Source organism: Triticum urartu, chromosome 3 (genome assembly GCF_003073215.2).
Source record: "Triticum urartu cultivar G1812 chromosome 3, Tu2.1, whole genome shotgun sequence".
Classification (NCBI taxonomy): Eukaryota; Viridiplantae; Streptophyta; class Magnoliopsida; order Poales; family Poaceae; genus Triticum; species Triticum urartu.
Window position 1 is genome coordinate 649,796,377 of NC_053024.1, and position 5,337 is coordinate 649,801,713.

Sequence of the window (5,337 nt, forward strand, 5' to 3'; positions counted from 1 at the left end):
TGTATCTTCATAGTCCAGGAGTCCGGCTGAAGGTATAGTCCAGCTATCCGAACACCCCCTAATCCAGGACTCCCTCAGGTGGTCCTCATGATTTGGGCACTGCAGTTGCCTTACTAACTGCTCGTGTTTGGGTGCTCTGTGGTGGAGACAGTGCTGTGTCAACGGGAACTGGGTGTCTATCTGCTGGGGTTGGGGTTAAAAGGGGTGTAGCTGGTTCTCTGTCCAACTGGGTAGGGGTACAATCTGCATGAGTGTGGGTTATGTGTGGTGGGGTTGGTTCTTGGGCAAGTACAACCATGGTTCTATCTGCATCAACAGGTAGCACAATCTTTTCTGAAGACCGTGTTTTTACTCCCACAGATATTGCCATCACTCCCTCCAATTGAAATGGCTAATAAACAAGAAAAGTAATTGAATGTACAGACATTGTAAGATAGACAGGTGCAATGGATAGTAGGAAAGAAAACAGGGCATGAAATAATTCACATTTATGTTGTCTAAGCAAACAGAATAGCAGGACATAATTTCACATATATGATGGCTAATTAAACATGATAGCATGACACAATTTCACATGTATGATGACTAACTAAACAGGATAGAATGACATACTTCAAAATATAATGACTATGTAAACAAGATGACATTATATAACTATGCGATGTGTCTATTAAAGTGGTTGGCATGCCATAAATCACAAACATGTCGTCGATGGAAACATGATGGCATGATATAATTCACAGATAGAATGACATAATTTAAGTATGATGACTATGTAAACAGGATGAGATGATATAACTATATTATGTCTTTAGAAAATGGGTTGGCATGCCATAATTCAGATACATGCTGTCTATGTAAACATCATGGCATGACATAATTCAAATATATGATTTATATACTAAGGAAGTGAGCAAAGCACTACTAGGAAAAGGGCTATAGATAGGATTGACACTAATGGCGCACCAGTTGGTGATGCGCCATTAGTGTGGAAGACACTAATGGCGCACCAGAAAACTGGTGCGCCACTAGTGATAATTTTTTTTTTCATTTTTACATACATACTAATGGCGCATCCTACCTCTGGTGCGCCATTACTAGTTCTAACTATTAATGGCGCACCAGACATGGAGTGCGCTAGTACTGAATTTTTTTTATTCTTTTTTTGCAAAACTACTAATGGCGCACCACCTCACAGTGCGCCATTACTAGTTTAAACTACTAATGGCGCACCCTGTAGAAGTGCGCCATTAGTATATATTTTGATATCATGAATATTTTTAAATATCATGGGCACTTTTTGATATCATGAATATTTTTAAATTTCATGGGCACTTTTTGAATTCATGAATATTTTTTCAAATTTGATGACATTTTTTCATATTCAATATGATAAAATATTGAATATTCATGAGGACACTCGATCTCGATCCCCCTCCATCTCGATCTCGATTCCCCCTCCATCTGGATCTCGATCCCACCCGCGCCTCCTCTCCCCTCTTCATTTTTTAAAAAATAATAATAAAAAAGTGTAGACTACAATTGTTGTTAAACAACAATTATTACTGTTTTTATAAAAAATATTACTGTTTCATATTCATATTCATTTTCTAAAAAATTATTACATGCAACAAAAAAATTACTTATGGCGCACCTCTGGCTGGTGCGCCATTGCTATATATATATAAAAGATTACTAATGGCGCACCTCTGCCCGGTGCGCCATTGCTATGTAAAAAAAGATTACTAATGGCGCACCGACCGCTGGTGCGCCATTAGTAAGATTCCCCTAGCTAATTCCCTCCCTCTCGCCAGATCCCCTTCATCCCTCTCCCTCGCCCCCTAGCTAATTCCCCCCGCTGCCCGGACCCACGCTGCCGCCGCCGACCCCCCGCACCCTCCCCGCTCCACCGCCGCCGACGACCCACCGCACCCTCCCCCGCTCCACCGCCGCCGCCGACCCCCTGCACCCTCCCCCGGGCCGCTCCACCGCGGTCGCCGACACCCCGCACCCTCCCCCGCTTTTTGATAATATTTTCAAATAACAAATTTGATGATATTTTAAATTAAAAATAAAAAACAAATTTGATGATATTAAAAAAAACAAATTTGATGATATTTGATGATATATTTTGTTCTAGTCCTCATGAAAAAACAAATTTGATAAAAAAACAAATTATTAGATGCAACAAGAAATAATGCAAAAAAGAAGTTACTAATGGCGCACCAGAGGAGGATGCGCCATTGCTATCAGAAAAAAAAGTTACTAATGGCGCATCAGAGAATGGTGCGCCATTGCTATGAGTGTTTTTATGGCGCACCCCTCGACGGTGCGCCATTACTAACATTCCCCCCTCTATAGCTGGATACCCGGCCCTTCGCTCGATACCTCCTTCCCTCTCCCTCGCCAGATCCCCTTCCATCCCTCGCCACACCCGCTCCGGCTCCCCCGCGCCGCCGCCCCCGCTCCCCCGCGCCGCCGCCCCCGACGCGCGAAGCACGTGGCCGCCGGCCTCCCCACGACCAACCGAGGCGCCCAGGAGGACCGCCGTCGTCTTCCTCTTCGACTATGAGGACCCGGACAAGCTCGGACGCCCTCGAGCCACTCCTTCGACGCCGCCGCCGACCCCGACCCCGACCCCCCCGGCGACTGGCCACGCCCGCCCAGGTACCTCTCCTCCTTCCCCCCTCTCCACCCTTCCTCCCCATTCCCTCCCTCCCTAGTTCTTCTTGCTATATGGATCAGAACATATGGAGCATTACTATTGCTATATGGAGCATTACTATTGTTCTTCTTTGAACCATTACCATTCCCTCCCTCCCTAGTTCTTCCTCCCCATTAATTTGCAGGATCAGAACAAGTTTGTAACAGGATGCTCTACGATGTTGATTAGGTGCATTACTATTGCTATATGGAGCAGCAATTTACTATTGCTATATGCTCTAGTTTGTATCAATGTGATTGTAGTTTTTCTTGTCATCAAGTTTAGTTGATGTTTATTTAAATATAGATTATATGATCAGCCACTCTATGTATGATTGTGGCTTGAAGGTTCTGGAAGAACGTTTTTCCTTCAAATTCTATCTGGTGGCATTGTCCTAGACTCCCTAGTTGTGTTGTTAATTGTGCTTCTATTAAAAGAATTGGGAGTTACTCACTGTACTAGAACTCTGTAGGTTGAATTTTGGTTAACTAATACTGACGTTATGAGAATGTAAGCACCTATTATTGCTACTGATATCATTGGCTCATTGCTGCCTTTGTGCAATGCAGAACTGTTAAGAGTGATTTGGAGGATTCAAGATTCTGTGAAGCTCTTTTGACATTTAAAACTCAGAACTGAAGGTACTTAATAAACTCAAAAGCATTGATGATAACTCTTGTTGCCTAGAAACAGAGGTAGTTTACATATTGCATTGCTGGTGTTTGTTTATGTTCAGAGTTTAAGCATGTGTAGTGTAGTGTAGTGTAGTGAGCTTGTTCTAGTGTAGTGAGGTCTGAACCATTGCACGATGTAGTGTAGTGTAGTGAGCTCTGAACCATGTTTAGTGTTGAGTACTTCAAGTTTACTGAACCTATTCATTTTTGTGGACTTAGTGAACATGATAAGACAAGCCAGATGCTCTATTTTTAATTAACAGTAATCCATGATCAGCAACAGTTTCTTTCACTAATTTTCAGTTAACAGCAATCCATGATTTTTTTTCAGCTAAAACTATTCATGATTTTTTGTTGGGTGACCTATTAGATCGAATGGAAGCTCACATAAGTTGAGCTGATTTTTGTCCATATGAAAGCAGAGGACCATATGGTCTGTGGCCTTTTCATCCATATGAAAGTAGAGGCACATTGTGGCGCTAGTTTGCTGGGTTTTGTCTCCGACCATCGTGTCGTGATGATTTTGCAGGTACCCCGAGAGGCCCTTGAGTTTGCCGGAATGTCGATTAACTTCTGTTCCGAAAAATTCGGGTACTCCATATGTCTTATTTTCAGCAAAGGTCATGCTGAAATTTTCCGTGAATTTTAGCATGACTTTGCTAAAAATCGGACATATGGGGTACTTGCTACTAATTCATGGGCCGGGGTATCTTAGTACTTAATTAAGTAGGATCAACTGCCCCGCCATTCTTGCTGCATTAAACCATAGGTGGCAATAGAGCCAAGTGATTAGGCCCAACTTAGAATTCTCGTTAGCATCGATAAACCCTAGATGATAAACCCAACATAGGTGGCAATAGAGCCAAGTGATTAGTGCCAAGTGATTAGGCCCATCCTAGGGTGCCTAGGCATCGATAAACCCTAAATGATGAAAACTTAACTTCGCTTCTATAGGGTGCCTCGGTGTCGATGAGAACCTAAATGATGTACGCTTAGGCTTTTAGGGTGCCTCGATGTCGACAAAACCTAAATGATGAAAGCTTAGGCTTTTAGGGTGCCTCGACGTCGACAAACCCTAAATGATAAAACCTTGGCTTTTAGGGTGCCTCGGTGTCGATAAGAACCTAAATGATGAAAGCTTAGGCTTTTAGGGTGCCTCAGCGTCGACAAACCCTAAATGATAAAAGCTTAGCTTTTAGGATGCCTCGGTGTCGACAAACCCTAAATGATGTAGTTTTGAATTATGAACGTAGGATATGTTGTCATCATCATCGGACGACGAAAGGGACGACGAAAGTCTCCCGGCGGAGTGCGACTGGTGCCACGACGATCGAGGTCTGTGCGACATGCCTCACCTGGACGATGATCGGCGCTTCAGCATTAAGCTCGAGGAGACCTTCAAAGTTGAAACGGTACACAACGACGACAAGTGTTATTTTCATAATTAAGCACGACTTCAACTATTTCAACATGTAATTTTCATCTTTTACAATTCGAGTATAGCTTATCCCATGCCATGCAAGACGCTATGTCTTGGAGAGGATGGATTTTGAAGACCATGAAATTTCCGAAACAAAGAAAATTCACCTAAGGACTCATCACGATGTGGACTTTGAAGTAAATCTATATAATTCTGAGAGCGTAACCCATTTTGGTTGCAAAAATTGGGAAGCATTTTGCAAGATGTATGGTTTTGATGAGGGTATGCTTATCACCATGGATCTTGGTAATCCTGACATCAACCAAGACAATATGGACATTTGGGTCCTTGTTGATACGCCTCCAGTTCTACCGCTATGTGAGTTTCTCAAACATAGTTATTAGCTAATTTATATTGTTTATTTCAAAATAGTTGACAGCTTATTTCCATTGACAGCTTCTTTTTATTGTTCAAAGAATGTGCGGGAGATGGTAGACAAAACCCACTACACCGATGGCTCCGAATTAACAACTTACAAG